This window comes from Pipistrellus kuhlii, unplaced genomic scaffold (assembly GCF_014108245.1).
Source record: "Pipistrellus kuhlii isolate mPipKuh1 unplaced genomic scaffold, mPipKuh1.p scaffold_m20_p_2, whole genome shotgun sequence".
Taxonomy (NCBI): domain Eukaryota; kingdom Metazoa; phylum Chordata; class Mammalia; order Chiroptera; family Vespertilionidae; genus Pipistrellus; species Pipistrellus kuhlii.
Window position 1 is genome coordinate 145,189,241 of NW_023425515.1, and position 27,095 is coordinate 145,216,335.

At 37.8% G+C, this 27,095-nt stretch overlaps 1 pseudogene; it reads right to left on the reverse strand.

The window, feature by feature from the left end:
• Positions 1-9,715: 9,715 nt before the first annotated feature.
• LOC118723094 lies at positions 9,716-12,339 on the reverse strand (annotated as a pseudogene).
• Between the last annotated feature and the right edge of the window lie 14,756 nt (positions 12,340-27,095).

The window sequence follows — 27,095 nt, forward strand, 5'->3', positions numbered from 1 at the left end:
TCCCACAGTAGGGACATGTGTTTTTATGGCCACAATACTGCCACTCTTCTGTTCACTCTATCCTTGTGGTTTAAATAAAAAATATATATGTATATGTATATGTATCAGCACAGGATACCTATGTAACACTTTAAAAATTAGGATTTATTAGGCAGAAATGATTTATAGCCGACAGAGGGCATGGACAATTATAATAACTGTAGTTGTGTTGTTCCCACTTTATAGATGAGGAAATTAAGTGCATAGAAGTGAGGCAAATGTCTCAAGGTCACACAGCACATTAGTGATAGAACTAAGACTGAGTCTAGGGAGTCTGACAAAATAGCCCATATGTTTTCTATTATAATATGCTATTCCCATTCCCATAGCATAGTTTTGTTATGTAACATGTTTGCTCATCCAAGGTCAAAGGTAAACTTGATTAATGTATCTGAGACATTTTGGGACTCTCTGAATATCTAATATTTTCATAATAAGATTTTATTTGTGGAACATTAAGCTTTCTAAGAAGGTAGTATTTCTTCAGTATTGTTATATAACAAATTTCCCTGAATATTATTGTCTTAAAACAACATTAAATAGTTATTTTATCTTATGGTTTTTGAATTTTAGTTAGTGCACATCAGAGATAACTTCTTTCATCTCTATGATATGGAGTATCCGCTGGAAGAATCCAAGTCTGAGGGCTTGAATCATGTGAACAGACATATTCTCTCAGGTCTGACTATTGATATTGGCTGGAGGCTTAGATTACAGTGTTGCCGAACACACATATGTGGGGATTCTCTGTGTGGCCTAGTCTTCCCATATGAGGTGGCTAGTTTCTAGGACAAGCCTCCCGAGGGATAGAGATGGAAGCCATTTTGCCATTTTTACCTCTCCTTCAGAATTACAAAGCATTATTTCTGTAACATTGTATTGGTCAATTCAATTATAAAATTCCACCTATTTTTAATGTTTAAGAGGAGAAAAATAAAACTCACCTCATGATGTAAATGTGTCAATATGACATGGTAGGAAGAGCAGGCTAGATAGGATATCTCTATCTATCATCTATCATCATCATCTATCTATCATCATCCATCCACCCATCTACTTATCTTTCTTTGGATGGCTTTCTTTGGAAAATGAATCCTGCTAAATATACCCACATGAAAAACAATTGGAAACGGTAAGATCTAATTTTACTTGCTGGAGAATGCAATGTAAATTTCTTAGTTTAATATACTAGTACTCATCAATTCTAGTAACATTTAATGAATACTCTAAAAATAAAGAGAGAAAAAAAACAATTCATGGACATGGACAAGAGTTGATTGGCAGGGGTGAAGGGAAGTGCATGAGGGTATAAGGTGTTAAATGGTGATGGAAAGAGACTTGGGATGATGAACACACAATACAGTGAACAGATGATGTGTTGTGGAATTATGCACCTGAAACCTGTATAATTTTGTTAGACCATGTCACCCAAATAAATTTAATAAAAAGTAACAAAGAAAAAAAAATAAATAAATAAGTAAATAAAAAAAAATAGAGAAGACATCAAGGAAAACAATCTTTTGTTAAAACCTGCCTACTAGGTACAGTTTCTCTTGACCTGTCCCTCTGTTTTGTCTCTATAGTCTATGATGCTAAGGTTAAAGAGCATTAAGCTTTGGAGTCATACAGGATGAGCTTTAAAGCTAAAATTGTCATAGTTTTTATCTTTTTACCTTGGGCAAGTAATTTAATTTCTCTAGGCCCCAGTTTCCTCCACTATGAAATAAATAATGACTAGCTTATAGAAAGATTGCACAAATTAAATGACACAATACATCTATCTATATAAAAGCCTAATATGCAAATTGTCCCTGTGGGAGTTTGAATGGGAGACCAATCACTTGCTATGATGTGTGCTGACCACCAGGAGGTGGCACAGAACAAAGGAATACCCTGGCCAGCAGCTGGGGAAGGGAGGTCCTGGCTAATCTGCCCTAATTGCCAGCTAGGCCTAGAGACACTACCCATGCACGAATTTCATGCACTGGGCCTCTAGTATATATATATATATATATATATATATATATATATTGGGTCGGCAAGTAAGTAATTACGGATTTTTTAAAGAAAATCAAAGACAATTTTTTCATGGAACTAAATAACTTTATTCTGTAATGTATTGCCCATTTTGATCAATGACCTTTTGCCATCTTTCAGGCAGCATCATAATCCCACGTTCAAAAAACTTCTGGTTTTTATTAGCAAAAAACTGAATCAGGTACGATTTGACATCATCATCATTATTGAAATTTTTACCATTCAAGGAGTTTTGTAAAGATCGAAACAAAAAGTAATCAGATGGTGCAAGGTCAGGACTATATGGTGGATGTGGCAAAACATCCCAACCAAGCTCCATTAATTTTTGCCGAGTGACCAAAGATGTGTGTGGCCTTGCATTGTCATGATGGAATACAACACCTTTTCGATTTGTCAATTTGGGCCGCTTTTCTTCAACTGCATTGTTTAATTTCATTAGTTGTTCAATGTAGACATCAGAATTGATCGTTCGGTTGGGTGGTAAGAGTTCAAAGTAGACAATTCCTTTGTAATCCCACCAAACTGATAACAAAACCTTCTTTTGATGAATATCAGCTTTTGATGTTGTTTGAGTTGGTTCACCTGGCTTGCTCCACGATCTTTTCCGCTTGATATTGTTGTAAACAACCCATTTTTCATCGCCAGTTATCAGTCGTTTTAAAAATGGATCATTTTCATTACGTTTCTTTAGCAAATCGCAGCTGCTAATGTGTTGCGTTAACTGTGATTCTTTCAGTTCGTGAGGAACCCATGTATCGAGTTTTTGAACATAGCCAAGTTGTTTTAAGTGATTTTCAATGCATGTATGTGATACATGAAGCTTCTCTGCAATCTCACGTGTTGTACTGTGACAGTCTGAATTGATTATTGCTTTGATTAGGGCGTCATCAACTTCAACTGGACGACCAGAGCGTTTTTCATCTTTGAGTGAAAAATCACCAGAACGAAATTTGGCAAACCAATTTTGACACTGCCGTTCTTTTAAGGCTTCGTCACCATAAACAGCACATAACTTTTTATGAGCTTGCGATGCGTTTTTCCCTTTGTGGAAATAAAAAATCAAAATATGACGAAAATGTTCCTTTTGATTTTCCATTTTTCAACGAATGCCAAACGAAAACTACAAAACAGATCAAAAAACTTTTTTTACTGATTAACAGCTGAATAGCCAACTATCAAATAACAAAATGTGTTTTACATTTTTACTACGTCTGCAAACCTAAAAATTCAACTGAAGCCATATATGTGTGAAACCCGCAATTACTTACCTGCCGACCCAATATATATATGCCTAAGCAACTGTTATGACTGAACAACGAAAATAACCAGTTGACCAGTCGCTATGGTACACCCTGACCACCAGGGGGCAGACACTCAATGCAGGAGCTGCCCTCTGGTGATCAGTGGACTCCCATAGCCAACCTACCACTGCCCCCTCCTCCAGCTCACCTGGCCCCCCAGATTGGTCCCGATGGAGGGACCAGCTGGCCAACCTTCTGCAGTCTCTCCCCCCTGCCAGCCAGCTCCCCGATAAACCTTGATCGCCAGTCAGGCTGAAGGACCCCACCTGTGCACAAATTTGTGCATTGGGCCTCTAGTAAAAAGATAAGTCATTGCTATTTTTGCCTCCATTTTGAAACAAACAGGTCTTTGGAAAAACACTCCTGTTTGGATCCATAAGGTAAAACACTTTTTTCAAGCTATAATTCTCTTGTCAACATAGATTAAAAATAGGTTATGATAAAATATCTTATTTAAAAGATAAAAATATCTATTGGCTTGCATTTTATTTATATAATTTGAAGTATAAACATTTGAAAATAACCCAGAAATAATGCCCAGTATTCTGCATTGTGGAACACTAAAAAACAAAAAACAAAACACATAACTTAAAAAAAAATTCAGTTCCCATTATAAGGCAGGCATTGGGCTAGGGGCTGACAAAAAATCAGCAGACAAGAGAAATGCCCTAGCCCAGTGTTGGCAAACTCATTAGACAATGGAGGGGCAAATTGCGACTCTCAAGCTGCATGTGGCTCATGAGCCGCAGTTTGCTGACCACTGCCCTAGCCTAACTAGTGTAGCTTAATTGATTGAGTGTCATCCCATGGATCCCTGGTGTGATTTCCAGTCAGATCACGTGCCTGGGTTGTGGGTTCAATCCCCAGTAGGAGGCATGCAGGAAGCAACCGATTGATGTGTCTCTCTCATTGATGTTTCTGTCTCTTTCTCCCTCTCTTTTCCTCTCTGTCTAAAAGTTAATAAAAGGCCAAAACTGGTTTGGCTCAGTGGTAGAGCATCGGTCTGCGGACTGAAAGGTCCCAGGTTCGATTCCGGTCAAGGGCATTTACATTGGTTGCGGGCACATCCCCTGTGAGGGGTGTGCAAGAGGCAGCTGGTGGATGTTTCTCTCTCATTGATGTTTCTAGCTCTCTATCTCTATCCCTTCCTCTCTGTAAAAAATCAATAAAATATATTTTAAAATAATAATAATAAAATAAAATAAAAGTCAATAAAAGCATTAAAAAGAGAGAGGTAGATGCCCTAATAAACACATAACAAAATAATATATTCATTGAACATTTTTGTTGTATTAGATGCTGTTCTGCCACAATTTCTAACATCTGGAGGATACTTCTATTCCCCATACTTCTTCCTTTAATAACTTTATTGTTTCACATGTTCCTTCCACTTGGGATCATCTAGGCTTTGCTTTTCCTTTAATTTATTTTAGAACCTTTGAAAGAGTTGAAGAACAGCTGTCTCACTGGAAACCACAGCAAGTTTGAGTCATAGATTGGGCAATATATAACAGATGCCTGTTTAACCTCTATTGAATTTAAAATACATTGAGTTTTAAGGGATTTCTGAAGGAAGTTTGAATCATAGAACAAGACATTCCTTCCACTAAAACTCAAATACTTCTCACTTTATTTTTCTGCTAGCCTCCTGTCTTTTTGTTGTTGTTGTTTGTTTGTTTGTTTTCTTCAGGAGACATAAAATGACTCCAGGTGAGGAAGACTCAGAGAACAATTTCATCTTTGGCATGCCAAGCTGTGCTCAAGGATGCTTACCACTACATTTTTTTAAATATATTTTATTGATATTTTACAGAGAGAAGGAAGGGAGAGAGATAGAGAGCTAGAATTGTTGATGAGAGAGAAACATCCATCAGCTGCCTCTTGCACACCCTCCACCGGGGATGTGCCTGCAACCAATGTACATGCCCTTGACCGAAATCTAACCCGGGACCCTTCAGTCCGCAGACTGATGCTCTACCACTGAGCCAAACCGGTTTCGGCAACATTCTTTAATCCCTCTTTAATTCCAATGCTTGGAGTAGCAAGGGAGAGAGAGTGTTAGTGTCAGAGATTTATTGTGCCCTAATTATGCATCATTTTTGCAAAATAATGCAGTGTTCCTAGGTGTTAATGTTTTACATGACAGTTTTTTTTTCTCTACACCTGTTTTTGCACTTCCTTCATCTCTGTGTTGCCTTTTAACTATATTATTTAATCATCAAAGGAGAATATAAAGCTCTTCCATGCAGTAGATGGAATCATAGAGGGGAGTTGCTAGAAACCATGCCACTTAAGAAGAGAAAACGGACTAAGAACTTACATTATTCCATGACTGTCATATTACATGCATTGTGTCATTTAGGGGTTTTGTGGAACTGGGGATATATTTTATACTTCAAGGTATAACACAGCTTTAAGTGTATTTTCTACTGTGTTTATTTTTAATGCAGGTGAACTAAATCATGTTCAATATTTTATTACTTCCTTTTTGAATGTCCTTTACTTCAGTAAAATTTATTTTGATTGGGATAACAACAACAAAAAAGAAATATTCATAGTCTATCATTAGGTAAATTAACAAAGGCCCAGCAAAAATATTTGCTTTCCACATCATGTATTTCCCATTTACAAGTGTATTGTGTCAAAAGCTGCAGACTGAAAATGTTGGCCCCACTTTAATTACAATAAAACACAGATTTGAAGTGGATAATCCTCAACAATACTGATAGATGTTTATCTTTTGAAATCATTTCTAAATTATCTGATAATTTTTTCTATTTTATTTTTGGTTCAAGTATTTACATCAACATTTTTTAAAGCATACCTGGGTGGAAGGAGGACACACACACACAAAAAAAAATACCCACTAATGAGGAAACCAACAAAAAAAAGGATGGTCAGAGCTGTGTAGGTTATTTAACTTCTCTTTATATATCTATAAAACATGGATTATTCAGAATAAATTTAGAATAATATGTCTGGCGTACAGTAGGTGCTTACATATGCTTAGTTCTCCATCATTCTTAATCTCTCATCCCTTTGGTAGTTACACATTGATTGGATTCAACTTATACTGAGAAGTCAAATGATGGTTTATTAAACGGATTGATTTTGCTACACCTAGTTTTCATTAAGTTGACTGATAGGTTTGCTGTACATGTCAAAAAAGTCACTCCAAAGAGATAATTCAGCTTATTTATTTAAAAATTTTTATTAAGTAATATTTTATTCAAGGTATCATGGGGCTCTCCTGAAGATTGCAGAAATAAATAAAACACAAAGAAATAAGGTCAAGAAGCATGAGTTCACAGGAGGACAAATATCTATAAGTCAGGTTAAATAAAATGCTACTATTAAGATGTGCAATGCCATAGGAAGTTCAGCAAAAGAAGAGAGTATGTTACATCACAATAGAAAATGTCAAGTTGCAATTTATTCTGGCATTGAAGATTTAAATGGATGGAGACAAAGTGATAATTGAAGCAGATTGAGCAGCATGAGCAATGCCCATAGAGAACCTAATAATTGTGGGGCCAGTTTAGATAGCAGTTAATAATTTTTATTTTATTTTATTTATTTTTCAATATTTATTGTTGAAAGTATTACATATCTTCCTGAATGAAAAGAAGATAGATACAGAGGCAGTAAAGCATTGAACAGACTGTCAAATTACAGTGGGAAGACTGGGGAGTGTTGCGGGGGGGGAAGAGATCAATTGAAGGACTTGTATGCATACATATAAGCACGGCCAATGGACACAAGACACTGGGGGTGGGGGGTGAGGGCATGTGACAGGGGGTAGGGGAGACTTGGTCAAAGTGAAAAAAAGGTCTAAGTGAAAAAAAGGAGGTATATGTACTATTATTTGTAATACTTTAAACAATAAAATAAGTAAATAAATTAATTTTTAAAAATAGAAGTGTACCTTAATTTCCACATTTTTTAATTTTCTAAATTAATTTTATCATTTTAAAAAAAAAATCATTTCATTATAGTCAGATATTACATTTTGTATAATTTTAATTCTTTTAAGTATGTTAATATTTCTTTTAAGGCCAGTTTATAGTCTCTACTGAAAAATATTATATACATACTAGAAAATAATTTGCATTCTATTGTTTTTGGTGAAGTGTTTTACAAGTATTGGTTCAATCTAAATGGTTTATAATGTTGTTCAAGACTTTGGTTTTCTTTCAACTAGTTCTATTCTTTTTGTTATTTCTTTATTGTTGTAAGTATTACAGATGTCTCTTTTTACCTCTAGTTCTATTCTTTATTGAAACTGGCTATAGTAGTCTTCAGTTTTTATTATTTATGAGCTATTTTCCTTGTAATCCTGTCAGTTTTTCTTTATGTATTTTGGGGCTTTGTTTTTATGTGCATATCTACATTATAATCTAATTATAAAAGGCCAGGGGCCATCATGACCTAAATGACCAGACAGACAACCAGGAAGTATGGAGCACCTCTTGGTCCCTCCCTCGAGGCCCATGGGCTCCTATCACAGCAAAGCTGGTGGCTGGTGGGCAGGGCAGCAGAAGATGGGCAGGGTGAGGCAGTTGCAGCAAGGTCATTAGCCTCCAGCCTGTGCCAGGCCAGAGAACAAACAACCTTGCTGCTGCCATGGTGGCTGTGGATCAAGCCCAGAGAGAGGCCCAGAAAGAGAGAAACACAAGGCCTGATCTGCAGCTGCCATGGAAGCTGCGAATCATACCTGGAGATAGGCCTGGAGAGAGGCCCAGAGATTGGTCTGGAGATGCTGACTGGCATAAAAAGCAACCAATCAGAACCAAATCTGGGTGAACTATGAAGGCAGAATCTAAGGTTCCCATTGAGGAGGGGTTTTAAGGGCAATGGCTGTTTGCTATAAGGTATAAAAAAGTGGTTCAATTTTTAAATAACTGGATTGATTGTATAGTGCATATGGCTGATTATCAGTCCAGATATAGGGATTATGTATTTTTGTCTGCCAAGAGCATCTCCTCCTGATGAAAAAGACTTCCTACCCTGCCCCCCATTTAAGAAATCCTATTCTATACTAATACAAGGGCAATATGCTGATTAGACTGGGTTGACCGGCCATCTTACAAATGTCTGACTTCCTTCCAGACAAAGCCATTGTGATGGGGGCCGAGGCAGTAGCAGTTAAGGGGCCATCAGGCTGGCAGGGGTTAGGAGCAATCAGACCAGCAGGGAAGGGTCGTTGGGGGTGAACTGGCCAGCAGGGGAGAGCAGTAAGGGGCAATCAGGCAGACAGGGGAGCAGTTAGGTGTAATCAGGCAGGCAGGCAGAGGCATTTAGGGTCCATCAAGCAGGCAGGCAGAGGGGTTAGGGGCACTCGGGCAGGCAGGCAAGAGAGTGGTTAGAAACCAGCTATCCTAGATTGCAAGAGGGATGTCTAAACTGGCAGTCAGACATCCCCCAAGGGGTCCCTGATTGTAGAGGGTGCAGGCTGGGCTTAGGGGACCCCCATGCATGAATTTCATGTACTGGGCCCTAGTCATGTTTATAATTATTATATTTTCTTGATGGATTGTCACTTTATCGTTATAACTAGAAGCCTAGTGTACTAGCACTTGTGTGTGTGTGTGTGGGCAGGGAAGGGGGGTGTCCTTCAGCCCAGCCTGCACCCTTTAACAGTCTGGGAGTCCTTGAGAAATGTCCGACTGACGGCTTAGGGACGTGCCTAAGCCATCAGTCAGACATCCTTAGTGCTGCTGCAGAGGTGGGAGAGGCTCCCGCCAGCAGCTGCTGTGCTCACCAGCCATCAGCCTGGCTTGTGGCTGAGCAATGCTTCCCTTGTGGGAGAGTGCATCATAGCAACCGGTTGTTCTGCCATTTGGTAGATTTGCATATTACTATTTTATTATATAGGTTATGTCCCTCTTTATCTCTGATAACATTCAGAGCACATCAATTCCTTTATGTCATTACTTCAACATTATATAACAAATCATTATAGAAAACACACAAGACAAAAGCCTTTTATACTTAATTTCCTATTCAATCACCAACTTTTCTTGGACTTTTAAAGTGATGAAAATAAAACTCATTTCAAATAACAGCACCTTTAACGCCATATACGTTGGTAATGAAGTGAACAGGCCAGCTTTAAGCCTCATGTTTCCCAGGTTTTAGCTGAAATACCCCTCACTCGCTTCTTAGCGTTTTATCAGTCTTATTTGAGGCTATTTTGTCTTCCTGAGCATAAACGGAGCACAATGTTAAACTAATGAATGATCTAGTCTAAGAAGATGGCCTAAGTGACACGAGTGGAAACAGAGCATCTGTGAACACAGGTGAGCCCCTCTTATCCCTGAGCTGGGCCGAGCCCACAGTCACTTTTTCTCTGAGGCTAAAGTCTGTGGTTTGATCTTCTTAGCAACTTCCAGGCGGAAACAGGGTTTACTTTATCTCCAATTCTGCTTTTCGGTGCTCAAGAAGAATGCCCTGCTTTCCTGATCCCACCACAAAAACGCCTCTGGGGATGAAGCCTTCGCCTTCCAGGTTTCCAGAGAAGCCTCCCTCCGGGCCAGGAAGAATCTGATCTGGACGCCCAGCCAGACGCAGCCATGAACACCATTTTCCGTCGTTGGGAGCCCTGGAACTTTTTCTTTATTATACATTCATGAAGATTTTCCCCTTGAAAGAAGGCTGGAAGCCCTCCACTTTGGTCCCAACTTGCTCCTTCAACATTGCATAGAGGGGCACGCCCAGCTCAAGCAACCTGGGCTTCAGGGAGGACAGGTCCGTAGCCTCCTCTCAACAGGGGAAGCAGCCTGGCCTTTGCACAACCATGGTCACAGCGCCATTCTTCTCCCAGAGCTCCTTTGCTTAGAACATTCTTGGTTCCTTCTCCAGTGTTTTAAGCTCTATTTCCTCCAGGTATTCCAGGGTTGCTCGCTGGGGCTTGGGCAAAAATATGTCTGTGTTGGCCAGGAGCAATGCCAGGGCAGCAGCCCCTGGGGCCCTGCACTGGTGGACCACATCCCCAAGGTGAAGAAACTTGGATCCTGCGTGGAGGTGGAGCCACCTGGGCGGAGGCAGAGCCACCTGGGCAGAGGAGGAGCCACCTGGGCGGGGGCGGGGCCATCTGGGCGGGGGCAGAGCCATCTGGGGGAAGGTCACGGGCCTTGCAGAGCCCTGCTTGGAAAGGTCCTGAATGCACTCCCTTCCCGCCTGCATTTCAGGTGACATTTTAAGTGTATTTTTTCTGATGTTCTTAGAGCCACAGCAGCTTTCTTATGGTTGCTGTTTCTGTAATATATTTTTTACATCTCTTCACTTTCAACCTATGTTTATCTTTGAATCTTAAGTGTGTGTTCCATGGGCAGCATATATATATGGATCTTGTTTTATATCCAGTCTGACAGTCTCTGCCTTTTGATTGGCTTTACAATACAATGACAGTTAATACTATTATTGATATAGCTGGGTGGATTTATGTCTGTTGTTTTAATTTTGCTTTCCATAAATCTCATATATTTTTATTCTTGTATTCTTCCTTTATTTCTCTATTATCACTTTGTATTGAGTACTTTCTAAGATGTTCAATTTTAATTTGTTAGTATATTGTTTTTCTTTTAATTTGATGTTTTCCTCTGTACTTTTTGTGTTATTTTCTTAGCTTGCTCTAGGACTTATCATATATACCCTCCTTATCAGAACATATTTCAACTTATACTATTTCTGGTGATACAAAGGAAAGTACTTTTATACAGCACTGTTCCTTCCTCCCCATTATTGTGTTATTATCATTGTACACTTTATATTTATACATGTTTCAAAAAAAAACACCTATTGTTATAATAATTATTTCTTTTAATTTTATTTTAACAAAGAAATTTAAGAGAAAAGGAGAACTTGTTGCTAAGCTAACACTTTTACTTGCCATTTCTGGCTATATTTATTTGTTTATTTGAATTCAAGTTGTTATCCGATGCCATTTTCTTCCTCCAATGCATCTGTGCTCTTCCTCCCTCTTTTTGTTTATTTGTTCAGAGACTCTGCCTATTTTTATGAGGTATATTTCCCCCCACAGTTGGAGCCTCTGATATCTCTGTTCAGAGGGGAAACCTTGCCCATGCATAGCCACAGTGGGTGATAGTTCTTTAGCAGGGTTCTTATTGACTGTCTCTTGATTTGATCACTCTTATTAGGCTAGCTGCCTCTATGGGCATCATGCTCAGCTGTTAAGCTCTACTAATTGCTGTCTGATTAAAATATTGTATCCATAATGCCCTGGGGCATAGATCAATTCATAGTCTGATCCAATTAAACCCAAGGTTTTTGCTGGTTTCATTTTGAAGGCCAGTCTGAGATAATGTATGACTCTGGGAGGACACTTCTTAGTTGTGCTTTCTCTGGTTCTCACTGGTAAACTACCTGGCCTGTTGTTTGCCAGCCTCTCTTTCCTTACTCACCACCAGATTCTCCATCGTTTAATGAGAGCACTTTTAGGCTTTCCCTTCCCCACACTGTTTCAAATACAGTCAGTTCATCCGGGGAGAGTTTCAGAGCTCTCTGTTCTTATGGCCCTCCTCCACTCTGGGTAAAATCTCTGAGCCACTGCTCCAGAGCTATGTGTGGGACAGTGTCCTCCTTTCCCCAGAGTGACAGTCCTCCTTTTTGAGCAGCCCATGGGCGAGGTGGTAGCCTTGGGCCTTCTTGGCTTGCTTCCCTTATACTGAACCTCTGTTCTACTAGTGAGCTGGGCCCTCTGTATTCTCTCTTACACATGAGGTACTGTGTCTGACCTATAAGAAGTAATTAGGTGGGCAAAGGGAGCCCCAAATCCTTTGGCTGTACTTGTCTGGAATTTAGTCCCAGTAACACAGAGCCTGGGGTAATGAGAAATGCTGCCTGCCCATCCCGTGAAAATAATGTAGCCTTTCACCTGAGCTTGGGAGTCTGAGAGCACCATCTTCTTGGCTACACCTGTCAAGTTTGGAGCTTTCATCATGCTGACTGGGGCCAGGACTATTCTTCCTGAGATTTAATATATTCTCTTGGATGTATGTTGTTGTTGTTTTTTGAATATATTTTATTGATTTTTTACAGAGAGGAAGAGAGAGGGATAGAGAGTTAGAAACATCGAAGAGAGAGAAACACTGACCAGCTGCCTCTTGCACACCCCCTACTGGGGGTGTGCCCGCAACCAAGATACATGCCCTTGACCAGATCGAACCTGGGACCTTTCAGTCCACAGGCCGATGCTCTATCCACTGAGCCAAACTGGTTTCGGCGGATGTATGTTTTTTAATTTGCTGTGTGCCTTTGAAATAACTTTTGGAGACCTCAAACTTTTAAAAAATATACCTTTCATCAACTATAGTTGTTTCTTTCAAGCTGGTCCATGGAGCACTTCCTACTACCAATCAGGAAGTAATCGATTGCAGGAATTTTTAAATTTCTCTGAAAATTTTATGCTCAATCAGATAGCCACAGAAAATGCCTTCTTTCTTTAGGACACATGCTGCTACAATTTTAGCACGTGCTCAACGGTCTGTCTATTCTGGCTCTGTCAGTGACAATGCCAAGGTGGTTTATCTATGGACAACACTGTATGACATGTTTACTGTATTATTAATAGATTCAAGGAATGATCTTTTCATCAACTAAATTGTTGAAGAGAGCCTAAGATTGCTAGGTCTTAGGAAAAACCCAAATTTTCCTTTTGGGGGAATTTATTTTTTTACAACCTAGGTTGAGTGTTGGTGAATGAGTAGGAATGACACAGAGGAAGTTTGGCGTTGTGTAGGGGAGATAAAGAGGAACAAGAGATCATGTCTAACCAGAGAGAAAGCAGAGGAGTCACAGTATGTCTCAGAAAGTACATGAACTTGAGCAATTATAAGAAACTTACTATGGTTGGGGCACAAACTGGGTTGCAGAAAGTAGCAAGGCATTTGATTATAGATGTAGGAAAGGCTGGAGCTTGAAGTCCATTTATGTCAGGCTTAGCAGCTCAGTTAAACAGAAAAATGGCATTATGCTTCAGTCATGAGAAGAGTTGGATTGCAGTCCATTTCTTAACATCTTTCCCTATGGGTCACACTTTGGTTTGATCTGGATTGAACTTTTTGTTCTTGAAGAAACATTGTTAGGATGCATGTAAAGTGAAATGTAGTATTTCTGAAAGTGATTTTTAAAAAAAGTATCTATAGTAGAGCTGGAGGGCATGAGTGGATCCCAAGGCATCTTTTATTCCCCTGGCATCATATAAAACAGGTGAATTATTACCAAACCTAGGATAACTTGATATCTAATTCATAGCTGGCACTGCATAACCGGAACCTATCAAAGAAAAGAACACTGTCAAAACAGCCACAGCTCTATTATGTTGTCCACTCTAGCCAGGACACACACACGATTGGATTAGAAACCTCTCCAGCCTAGCTGAGTTGAAATTGGATAGAACCAAAATAGAATCATAAGGCTTTGAGTCTTTTGGGTATGACAGAAAACCACCCTGGGGACCAGATGATATCCACATTTTATATTTTATTGGGCTGTTCATTTTCAGAGTAAAGAGGATTCAGTAAATTGTTTATTCATGTTTAATTTTGTGACTTGTTCCTTCAGCCCTTTACTCTCGCAGTTGCATTTACATAATTATAATGAAAACATATTTATTTCTGATCATTTTAAGCAATTAAAAGATGGTTCTCTCTGGGGCCCATGTCAGGCAGGCACACATGGGATCAGTAGATATATTTTCAATATCTTGTCTTGGCTGGAACTGAAAAATGTAAGTGTATCACAGACCTTCTCATGGTCTCTACTTTGAACAGATACAACCTGGCACAGATTCTGTCACATAAAAAGACTGGGAATTCTTTTTCTTAACCATATTGAAACTAGTTGACTTCTGTACCTATTCTATAGCTGATGTTTTTTGAAAGAGTAAACTTTTGATGAATAAAGAAATTCCCAGTCCTTTCTTCTAATCCCTTATCTCCATAGAGTTGATAGTCCATCTCTAGAGACTTCCATGACAACCTTAATCCCACATTATCGATGAGTTAAATTTATGTTTCTTAATAATCAGAAAAGTGAATTATTTAATAAAGAATTAGGAAACATAGAAATTGGGAATTTCTTCTAAGAAATAGTAAGGATATTTTGAAATCAGTACCTTTGTATTGGAAATTTTTTTTTTCATGATGATTTTAAACCTTTTAAAATGTATATTTTATAAGAAAATAATTTTAAAGTATTTGGGAAGTACAGAAAATACAAAGAACAAAATTAAAATTATGTATGTTTCTATTTTTCAATCATAATTTTTATTAACATCAGGTACATCTTTTTAAAAATATATATATTTTTATTGATTCCAGAGAAGGGAAAGGGAGAGATAGAAACATCAATGATAAGAGAGAATCATTGATAGGCTGCTTTTTGCACACACCCTACTGAGAACTGAGCCTGCAACCCAAATATGTGCCCAGACTGGAAATCAAATCGTGACTTTCTGGTTTATGGGTTAATGCTCAAATACTAGGCCACACCAGCCGGGCATGTTAGGTATATCTCTTTCCTCTATAGCACATGTGTCAAACACAAGGCCCGCGGGCCAAATCCGTCCCGCCAAGCCTTGCAATGTGGCCCGCACCACTCTGTCATCACTGTACTCCGCTGCATTTCCATCACAATGACATTTATGACTGTTCAGTAAACCATTCAGCCCGCGATTTAGGCTGGATTTTAGATTTTGGCCCCTTCTCTGATTGAGTTCGACACCCCTAGGATTTAAAAAAAAATCATATTTTTTTCTTAACATTATTATTTGTACATTTTCACGTTATCAAAAAATTTTAAAATATGTTTATTTCTTCTGTTTATTAAACGTTTAGTTTCAAATTTTCTCTAAACTGAATAATGATATAAGAATCTTTATGTATCCATATACATTTGTCCTTTTAATATTATTTTCTATGATATTAATAGAAAACATCACTCAATCACAAGATTTGAAATTAACTAAGGTAGCCAAATACCTAGCAACCATATTTCCTTATATTATTAATTGATCATGATGTTTTATGTTTTTTTTTTTCATACTGAACCTGGTCAAAACTTCAATATACCTTATTTTTTCAATATATTGGTATACTTGTATTTGAGACATTCATACAATTTGAAACCTTTTTCATCTAAAAAATCATCTCTGATTTTAGCCAGTTCAATTTTTCAAATTCTTGCCTGCTATCGATATTACTAGACAGTCTTGCTTATTAGTATGGTTTTTATACTAGTTTTTTTACTCAATCTTGTTTCTTTCAGATTTTCTCCATTACATGTATGCTTATTATACTACCAGACTGACCTTCTTTCCCACATCAATTATATCTTCTTCGTGAACTTTTAATGAAACTTTTTGCTAGTAGAATTATATACCAGCTCTTTTTATATTTGAGGTATTGGTATGTTACAGAATTTACCAGGCAACCTAAAAATATACAGAAGTACTCGGAGATTCAGGATAAACCCATTTATTTTCAGATGTTTGACATGTACTAGTACAGTGACTCAGGGGAGCCTGTTTCCAAATCCTGAGCCTCAAATATGGAGGAAGCTTTCTCTTTATAGCCTTTGGTTTTTTTGTCCCCCAAATATGGATCAGACTCTGTGTTGTGATGGGGGACATGAGACCACACCTGAAGGCCTGGCCTGGAGCCAGTGCTGATAACCCCCTCTGGGGGTTGTATATGGTTCATAGTTTATGGCCTCTCTAAAATGGGAGTATTTAGCTAAATAGGTCTTGAAAGACCACATAAATAAGGAAGGAGCAGTGAGTTAATTGTCGGCTAGCAAGAATGTGCATTAGAAAGCAGATTAGTGACACAGATTCAGATTGCTATCTTCCTTCTCCCCAAAAAATGTATTTTTATGTTCCCCATCAGGTTGATAATGTAGTATTTTTAAAATTCTTAAATTTTTAGGAAATTCAGGCAAAGAGATAAGTACAGGTCAAGTGTAGTGAAGTATTTTTGCCGTTTATGGCTTAGCTTGCTTCCCCTACCACAAAGTAACAGTACTTTTTCATTAAAAAAATAATAATAATAACTACATGTCTTTGGCTAGCTGAAACGGAAAAACCTAACAGTGGAAAACCCAATGACATGTCAGATGTTTAGATTTCATACCAAGATAGAGACTGTGCCTTTATACTCAGTGATCTGTGTCAGGGCTTTGGTCTCTATGTTTAATTTTCTGGACAGCATTGGCCAGTGTTTAAACTTTGTTAGTGTTGGTATGTGCTTTTACCATCTGAATATAATGGCAACTTTTGAAAGAAATCAGGGTCTAGTTTCAATGCTACTTTATTTTCTTCATATCTAGCATTCACATTTGCTGGTACTACACATATTTACTACCTGTATTTTCATACAGAGCAGCACTATAACTAAAAGCAGACGTTTAATGGGAATGCTCCCAGTATACATTGGAAAATGCCTGTATAATTAGGTTTACTGGAATGTAAATAGGAATAAAGACATTTCTGTGGAAAGCAAAGGTATGTTGTCAGAAAATTAAGGAATTAAAGAGGTTTCCTTGAGTTTATGGTACATTATTATAAAAAGCTTGAAGGCAAAGTTCCCTTATGTTCGACCTTTATCTACACATCAAAACCCAGTTGTTGTCATTTGCAATGCTATCTGGGCTTCAAACTATGTTGCTAAGATCAGTACAGTCTTTTAATGTCATCATTATTAGCTCACATACTTTCAGAATCTTCTGTTTAAAGTTTCTCAGCATCCTTAGCTGTTCAATTAGCCGATGCCATACTCTGATGTTCACATGTCGCTGTATATATGCAGGATAATTAGATCAGCCTTATGAGGTTATTTTTAGTCTTTTCAAAGGAGTTGAGAATGCGATAAATTTGCCCCATGCTGTTATTTATGGGGAAAACGACTTATATTTTATGATAGTTTACTCTGATGTTATTTGGAGAAAACTGGCATAGTTTTGACTTTTTTTTTTTCTTTCTTTTATCAATGGGTTTCTGTTTCCAGCATTTTGCTTTTTAAAAGCACCATGCCTGCTGCTGTACATAATAAATTCATCTCATCACGATCCAGTGCCAAGTCAACTTGGGAAAAAATAGCCTCGGTTCTGTGTCCGGGCTATGCCTTCTGGAAAGGATGGACTTCTGAATCTTAATCCTGAAGTCTCATTATAGGAATGGTGAGAACCATATGGCCTAAAAAGCCAAAGGAAAATGGATAGAGAAGTACATCTGGCTATTTTGGCATCTACCACCACATTCTGGTTCAAGTCACTGTGGAAATGAGAATATATCCTCTGGAGTGATTTGGTGTTTCAAGCAAGGTTAATAGGCTGTCATTACGGTTTTGGATGATGCTTGCTATCAGACAGTGGAATGGTTCCCATTTAGTTCCACATCAAACTGTGGGTGCCTATTAGATATCAGAAATTATATATAGGTGCTGTGAAATGCAATTCCCTGGCCTGTGGAAGTTTGTAGTGTAGCAGCCAAAAGAGTTATATAAATGAATAAGGGCAATAGCATGTGGTAAGCATTACCTATGATGTATGGAGTGTGAGTTGAAAGAAGATTGTATTTGAATGTCAAAGTAGCCCTTAGGTTGGATATTGAGCTACTTCTGTGCTGAGAATGAAGACTGGGAGTCCATACTGCTAACCAGCCCCTCTGTGGGCTTGCAGTGCCTCTCAATGTTTATGATTTTATGTCAAAGGGTATGTAGTGTCTACTCCAGAAATTGTTCTGCCTTTCCCAACTCACCCAAAATAAAACATACCTTCTTAAGAATTTATGATTGTGTGCCAAGGATATATTTAATTTTAGCTTGGCATCTTAGTGGTCAACAAATCAATCTTAAAAATGAATCACTAAGATTAATGCACAGCAAAATTGTATGTCTAATGTGTATTATGTAACATTTTGTATGTGCTATTTAATTTGTGTGTCAAACTCTCAAACTTCAATTGATACCTGCTCAGGTATAATTTTTTTTGTGAAACTTTTCCTACCCTTACTTTAACCAAGAGATAATCATAGTCAACCTATTGCTACTATCTTGACATATATCATAATATTTAGGCTTTATCACTTCTTAGCTATGTGATTATAGACAAGTAATTTATCTCTTCTTTCCTTAGTTTCCTTATTTGTAAATTAGAAATAATGACCTCTACCTCCTAATTCAGCTCTGAGGGTTAATTGAACTTTGCATGTAAAGTATCTGACATAGTATCTGACAGATAGTGATTTATCATCTTTGCTGTATTAGCTCTTCTAAAAGAAATTACACTTCTTGATGTCAGGACTAGCACCTTGCATACAGTAGTATCTCTATAAATCTTGGCTTAATTTAATTATGTATCAGACCTTGTAGATCTCAATATCTTTTGGATAAAAATGGTGGTAAAATGTTTTATTGCTTAAACTAATATGTCAGAGTAAGATCTCCTTTTAATTTATAGAAAAAGTTTAACTTAGAATATTTATAAAGAGTGATAGTAAAGAAGGGAGTGCAGTGTTGTAGTACTTCAGGGCAGTGGAGATCTTAAGAACCCACATCATGTCCTCAACTACACATCCACTTGTAATTCTGCAGGCAGAAGCATTACAAGAATGGATAGAAAGCCTTTTTCAGAGAGAATATACAAAAGAAGTGTTTCATAAATTATGCAACCAATATAGGGATAGAAAGATAGTACAGAAAACACTTATGCATGCTAGGCCACATCAATGAGAAACAGTTCAGTTTGGAATGAGGACTCAGTTTCAGTCTCATCTCCACTGCTCAGCTGATCTGGCAAGGCATTTATTTATGATTCCAGATTACCATCCAGAAAACAAGGTTCATATTTTTTACTCTGGCAATTAGCATGGAAATGCATCTATTGCTAGTATAATTCTAAGACATTAAAAGCCATTTGTTTAGAAAGCAGAAGTGAGCCTATCAATGTTATTATTTGGTGAGAACAATCATTTTTTTTTTCTGTCTTCAAGACAACATAGCCAGTGAGTATTTATAGTTCAGTGATTTTTACATTTTTGACACAAAGAGTGATATAATTAAGGAAATAATGAAGACCAGGAAGAATATAATTTTCTACATAAAAATTTATAATATATATGCATTACAGAAATAAACCTCCACATATCCAAAATTATATATAAATTAAAATTTTAAGATATTAATTACCAGGAAGACACATTAAAAATTCAATATACAGTCTATGTCCTAATATTGGTAGATGGATATGTTATAAGATATACATTTAGAGAGTTCATGTAAAAAAGAAGTCAGAAACACCATAATGAATTCATTACTCTAGTCAATATTGCATGTCCTGAAGCAGGAAAGAACATTTTAACAAAGGCTTTTAAGATTTAAAATTGCATATAAATGATAATTATTTTCATGGTCATGCTAATCAAGACTAGATTAGCTTAGTCATTAGAGGAAAATGTGGCCGGAACAGAAAATTATTCTAAAAGTCATCATTTGAACCTAGGTACTTTTTTCTTTCTCTTAGTCCTTGCCATCTCCCAGGTGAAAGATGGTGCTAATTGCATCCTGGAGATCATTTATTCCCAGAGTCTGAGCATTACTAGTGGGTATTTTTTTTTTTTCTTGACCCCAAGTACCTCATTTTCAGCAAGGCTTGAAGGATAATAGGCCAGCTTTCCAAGGTTAAAATCAATAATAGATATAAAGAGAAAACTGATTTCTAGAGAGGTAGCTGGATCATCTATGAGGTCCATTTTGCTACTCCTGTGATTGTTCTCTAGACTTTTAAAATAATTCTATAAATTTTAAAAACTTAAAAATATTAACATATTGACCCAGAGATGAATAACCATTATTCTATCTGTGACACTGGACAAAAGACATGTGATTTTGAAGATTCCTTCCTGCTCTGGAAAACTGACTCTATGGATCACTTATTTTCAAAGAATACAGGAGCCCCAGGACATCCCTCAGAAGGAGACATTGACAGTAGGACTGTCCTGAAAGATCCTCCAAAGGAGACTGGGATTTTAAAAGAAGATGAACAGCTTCTTGGACCCATATTGACTTTTATAAAATAGAAACTCCCTTTGGGCTTGCATATCTTTTCATGGGACATGATACATATTCAAGTCTATAGCTAGAATAGTTACAGAATAATCAACACCCATTTTCCCTCCCTCCCTTCTACCCTCTCTCCCTCTCTTCTTTTCTTTCCTTCCTTCCAATTGTTCTTCCCTCTTTCCCTCCTTCCTTCCATCCTATTTCAGCAGGGTTTATTCTTTTTTTGTTAGTGTACTATTAGAATATACCTTGATATTTCACAGTATATTTTCAAAATAAATTCTTCACTGCAAAAGAACATGAATTCTTTCCTAGCAGATATAATTTAAATTATTCTGTCTTTATATCCTTAGGCCATTGCTCCTAGTATATAGGCAGTTACTGACATTTATATAGCACTCACTTAAAAATACACAAAGCACTTGCCAATAAGACACAATGTTATTTTTTGGTTAGGTTGAATGATATCAAAATGAAACTGCCTAACTCATTTAGATATACTTGTTGTGCATCTTTGTTTGGCCGTGAAAAGCTCCTGTTGGTTTCAATGCCTCATTTCTGGCAAAGGCCAGATTTATACAGCCTCATACTTACCTGGCATTTGGTCTGTTTTATTTTCTTCCAAATTGTAGATTTTCCAATCATACTAGTACTAGACCATTGGGAGCTTTGAAAAGATTTTTGGCAGAACTGCTTGTCTCATATTTTGACTTCTTTCATGTTATTAGATATTTTTGATGCATGCTTGGGATTTATCCTTTTAATTAATCTAATCTCAACAGTGGCATCCATGCTAACTGAAATGATTTCTAATAATGCTTTGTTCATCCCTGTACTGAATGAAGATAAAGTCACCTTCCAGCTGAAGCATATGACAACATCTCTTACTCATGAGGCTTACATTTTGAGTTTGAAATCGTCCCTCCAAGATCTCCTCCCCAGTTAAATTTTAATTGGAGCTGTATTGCATCTCTGATAAGGTCAGTTTTGCATGTTCACTCTTTGACAAGACTGAGTTTTAAAGATTCAGAAAAAACATTCTTTGTCTTTATGAACTGCTGCAGGATACAGCTTTGCCTTTTAAAACAGATGACGAGTCTCATAATAATTGAAACCAACAGTGTGGTTGAATTTGAAGGAAAGGAATTGCCCCTAGGAGCGTGCGTTAGGTGGAGAGGCTCACAGCTCAACATGTTGGTGATGATAGATTCATTTTCCTACATATGCTAAGCCAATATAACCTGTAATAGTCCTGAAGCTCAGGAAACAAGCATAATGATCCTCTTAAAAGCTTCATGCCTTTTGTTTTCTATACAAGACATCCAATTAGACAAGAAAATGAATTTCTCCATTTCTCCAGGGTACCCTCTTTGCCCCCCTTTTCAATAAAAATGTGACCTTCCTTTTGTGTGACCTGCTTGATGTTCCTGTACTGCTTGAAATACCACCATTTCCTTTTCAGAGAAAAGGTCAATTACTCACAACATTCTCCTTTCTTTAAAATGCCTTCAGATTATGTTTATACTGTTAAAAAGTCAAGTGGTCATATAGTGTACCTGGTTTATTGAACTAATATTCAGATGGCCAGAAAAGATTATTCATCACGTAACTTTGCTTATTTTGATCAACTGCACTTGTTTGCTGTCATATATCTCTTTGCTTGTTAATTCAATTCCTTTTTTTACTATTCACATGAATTCTGGTCACAAGCTACATTTCAGTTTTTCTTGCTCTTTTTTACTGCATGTGTCAAGTTTCCAAGTGGGACTGTTTCTGAGTTGGCCCTTTTGATATTGTAAATTTATAATAGCTTTATAGTAAATGTTCACATCTTATACAGAAATATTCTCCACACTGCCTTTTAATAGTGCTTTGGCTAGTCTTGATTTTTTGCTCTTCAATATAAACATTAAAACCAACATACCAAGCTCCACAAACCTGTTAGAATGTTGAATGGCAGTATATTTACTTTAATTGGTATAATAATTTTGGAATCATTGAGATCTTGGCAATACTGTGTGTTTTCATCAATAAGTATGCTACCTATACTAATAAAAGGGCATTTTGCTAATTAGAGCATAAGTCTTCCAGACGTCCATCCTGACAAAGCCACAGTGGCTTCGTAGGCTTAGGGCCAGTGTCAGCACGGGAGAAGTGCCACCATGGAAGCAGAGGTGGCAGGGCCGCTGCCTTTGGAGTGGGAGTGGAAGAGGCGAGGCCACCGCTGTGGGAGCAGACTCCAGGTCCTGGCAGCTCGCCTCCTCAGAGGATGGATGGGGTGAGATCTGCTGTGCCTCAATCACTCACATACCCTCCCCCCGCTGGCCCTGCCCCAGATCGTGGTCCCCTTCTCCCCCCATTCACCAGTGAGTGGAGGGTGGGGCCACTACTAAGAAGCAAGGGCCTGCTGGATTCCTTTTGTTTGGGGTTCTGTGCTCTTCCTGGACTTGTACGTCCAGGCAGGGAAAGTTTTTAGTCATTATTTCTTCAAATAGGTTTTCCATATCTGCTCTCTCTCTTCTTTTAGCACCCCCATAATTTGGATGTTGGTATGCTTGAAGTTGTCCCAGAGGCTTCTTATACTATCTTAAAATTTTTGGATTCTTTTTTCTTTTTGCTTTCCCGGTTGAGTATCTTTGACTTGATTCTTGTGTTATTCTAGTCTGCTTTTAGGCCTCTGCATTATATATATATATATATATATATATATATATATATATATATATATATATATATATATATATATAATTTTAGTCAGTGTATGTTTAATTTCTAGTTAGTCCTTTTTCATATCTTCAAGGGTCTCATTGAATTTATCAGTCTTTTCTAGGAAATTCTTGAAAAACCTTATAACCGTGGTTTTGAACTCTATATATATCCAGTCATTTGTTTTCCTCCATTTTTTGTTTGTTTGTTTGTTTGTTTGTGACCTTTTTCTTTGTCTCTGCATTTTCACTGCTTCCCTGAGTTGGTAGGGTGGCTTTGTGTGCTAGGTGTCCTATAGGGTCCAGTGGCTCAGCCTCCCCAGTTGCCTGAGGTAGATATTTTGGGGCACCCCTTTGTGGACTGTGTGTACAGCCTTGTTGTAGTTAAGCCTTAATTGTTGTTGGGAGAAATTGACCTCCAGGCCAATTGGCTATGGGGACTCTCTGTGTCTATAATGGAAGAACTGCTATGCTGAAGACATGCTTATTAAGCAGGTCTTGCTTCAGTGAGGCTATGGTCCTCATTAAGTCTGCCTCTTGAATGTGTTATTTATGGATGTGAGTAGTTGAAATCTGGTGTCACTTTACTGACCACTAGACACACTAGCTTCTGGATCTCCAATGGAGTACAGGTCAGTTACTGTCTGAGGCTACCCATCAGGAGCAACAGCAAGAACTACTCTTTGCTTGGGGTTTAGAGGCTTTGTACCTGTCTGACCAGAGCTGCAGTTTGTTTGGTTAATCTGTGATAAGGCAGGCATTTATATGCAAAAGCCTCTGTGTGGAGCTTGGGTGGATTTGTACAATAGATTGTGTGGGGCCGGGTCGGAGTCACTAGGCTAGGGAGTGGCAAACAGCAATGGCTGCCAATCAGCCGTCTCTGTGTCTCCACATTTCCAAGTCCCTGCATCCTGCATCCCAGCGCAGTAACAGTGATTGCTGGGTGCACCTTTGTAAGAAAGCCACCCTCACTTTCTGACCCGATGGCAGACAGTCCAGCTTCACCCCACAGGAGTTTGGGTCCCCAGCATCTCCCCAGAAATTGGAGTTCTGAGTAATTGGGAACTTGTCTCCTTTGGGTTGTAAAAAAGAAGCACACCCAGACACCCACCACCAGCCTCTGTACCTCAGCTTTTCAGTTCTTGTGCATGTCTCAATGTTCTCTTCTCTTTCCTTCTAGTTGTAGAACTTCCACTCAGCCAGCTTTCTCCTGGTTCTGAGTGATAGACATTTTGTCTTTTAGTTTTAGTTTTGAAATTGGTGTGCAAGACAGCAGTTAGGTATTTACCTATATCACCATTTTGGTTTCTCCTAAAACTTTTCTTTATAATGTTTTTTAACATTATATTTGTTTCTCAGTGATTTACTGTAACTATTGTAAATGACATATTTATATACATATGTTTTGTATCCTGTTGTTTGTTATAATACTAGTGGCCCAGCAGACATGAGTAACTTGCTTCCACTTGCCTCAGCTGGCTGCCCCACCCATTGCCATTCATAGATCAATGCCTCACTCTCCACTGCTTGTAGCCCTCTGCTGCTCTTAGCTCTCCACCACTAGTAGCTCATGCCCTGCTCCACCTGCCATGAGAGCCACTACTCATTTGATCGTGATGGTGTGATGGTGTGATGGCCACAGGCCTTTATATAAGAGATTTTATTTAGTTTTAGCATCTATACAAATAGGTAAAATTGATTTGTCATTTTTGCCTTTAATAATAATTCTGAATATGGTAACTAGATAATGTTGATTTTACAAAATAAAGGTCCTTTTATTTTCTAGTCTTTGGCAATATTTTCATATATCAGAATTTTTGATTTATTAAATTGCATGTACAACTACTTTTGTATAGTAAATTTAATGGCTACATCAAATTCTGTAATGATTAATTTCTTGTTGAATCACTTTGACAAGTTATAATGTTTTAGGTTATTTCTGTTTCATTTAAGATTCAAATTTACTGCCCTAAATTTCTTTATATTTTCATAAGACATGGCCATACTCAGTATAAACTTAAAATACAATAGAAGTATACTACAGTTGTATATATAGGTATGGCACAGCAATCAATCCTTTATGTAGTAATAGGTAAATCTTCAAGCACTGGCTTGGGTATCTCTCCAACCTAATGATCTAAGAAGCAGCTGATATCTAAATTATGTTTCTCACACCTTAATGGGTTTCTTACTCACTCAGGCACATCCGTCATATCCTGGAGGAATTAGCATAGGTGAAATGTATCTATTTTAATCCTTATTTCTCTTTCACATACTATATTTATTAATTAGATAGTAAAATGAAGGCAACTTGATATAGCTATGAGTTATCATTCTCATCAGTGTTCAAACCAGCAGTCGGACATCTTTCTCATAATCCTGGATGATTGGCTCTTAATCGCTCACCTGCCTGCCTGCCTGGTCACCCCTAACTGCCCTCCACTGCTGGCCAGGTCACCCCCATCTGCCTCCTCCCTGACGGTCTGTCACTCTTAACTACTCCCCTGCCAGCCTGCTCACTCCTAACTGTGCCCCCTGCCAGCGTAATAACTCCCAAATGTCCTCCCCCCTCACCCCAAGCTGGCCTGGTTTCCCCCAACTGCATCCCCCCTGCCAACCTCATCACTTCTTACTGCCATCCCTGCTGGCCTGGTCACCACCTATACCCCCTCTCTCCCCTCTGGCCTAGTCACCTCCAATTGCTCACCCCTAGCCAAGCATGGTCACCCCATGCAGACTGCTTGTTCAGTCATTTGGTAATCCCTCAGGCTGGCCCTGGGTGTCTGGGCAGCCTCCATCTGAAGCTTGCCTGGGCCTTGGGCTGGCCCTGGGTGGCTGAAGGGCTGAGAGGACTGGGGGACTCTGAAAGCAGGTGCATAGAGTGGCTGGATCCATCTGGGGCCAGGCCCAGCCCTTTATGTGCCTGCTATCCCAGCAAGGCTTAGGGGACTGGGTGCTGCCATTTTGTTGCTGTGGGCGCCACCATTTTTGAGGATATGGCAGTCAATTAGCATATTCTATCCTTATTGGCTGTGGGTGCTACTATTTTTGTGAGGGTGTGATGGTAAGTTAGCATATTCCCTCTTTATTAGATAGGATATCTTTCTAAGTCTATAGATATTTATTTCTCTCTTCCCTTCACCACCAAAATCTTTGCAGTGCTTTGACTATTTTATAGAACTTTACAGATTTTAACTTTGTTGATTCTTCCAAATAAATTAATTCAAATTTTATTATTTTATTTTTGTATTATTTTGTTTTTGTTTACTAATTTCTTAAACGAAAGTCTTACCTCATTATTTTCAGCTTTTCTTTTTTTCTAATATAAACATTTTACATTTTAAGTGCCCCGTTAAGTAATACATTAATTTGTGTGGCCAAGTTTTAATGTTTTATTATTAGGTTCTATTTTTTTCTATTTTACTTCATAAGTATTTCCCCTGTAATTTAGAGGTCACTAAAATTTATTTCCTAAATTTCCCAAGGTTCTATTTTTCTCATTTGTTTTTAATTTCTAAGGTAATTGCTTATGTTCAAAAGAAATGTTTTATATATAAAACCAATTTTAAAAATATTTCAATTTTCTTTAAGATTTAGTGGTGTGTATATATATGTGGGGGGATATTTTGGGTATTCTGAACTAGGAGGAATTGATTATACTTTTAGATCATATTTCTGAGAACTACTCTCCAAATTTAACTGATAATATAAGGACATCAAAATTCTTTTAGTGGACTATTGGCTAATTTTTTGTTCTCTAATGTTAATTAGGGATACATGTTGTTTTTGTGGTACAAATAAATGAAAGTTAAAAATTAAATCTGGATATTGATTCCATAATTTTGAACTGAGAATTAGTTATTCTTTATAAGAATGAAAATTCAGCCTTAACCTTTACTCTTAAACATTAAAATAAATATAAGAAGAAAAAAATT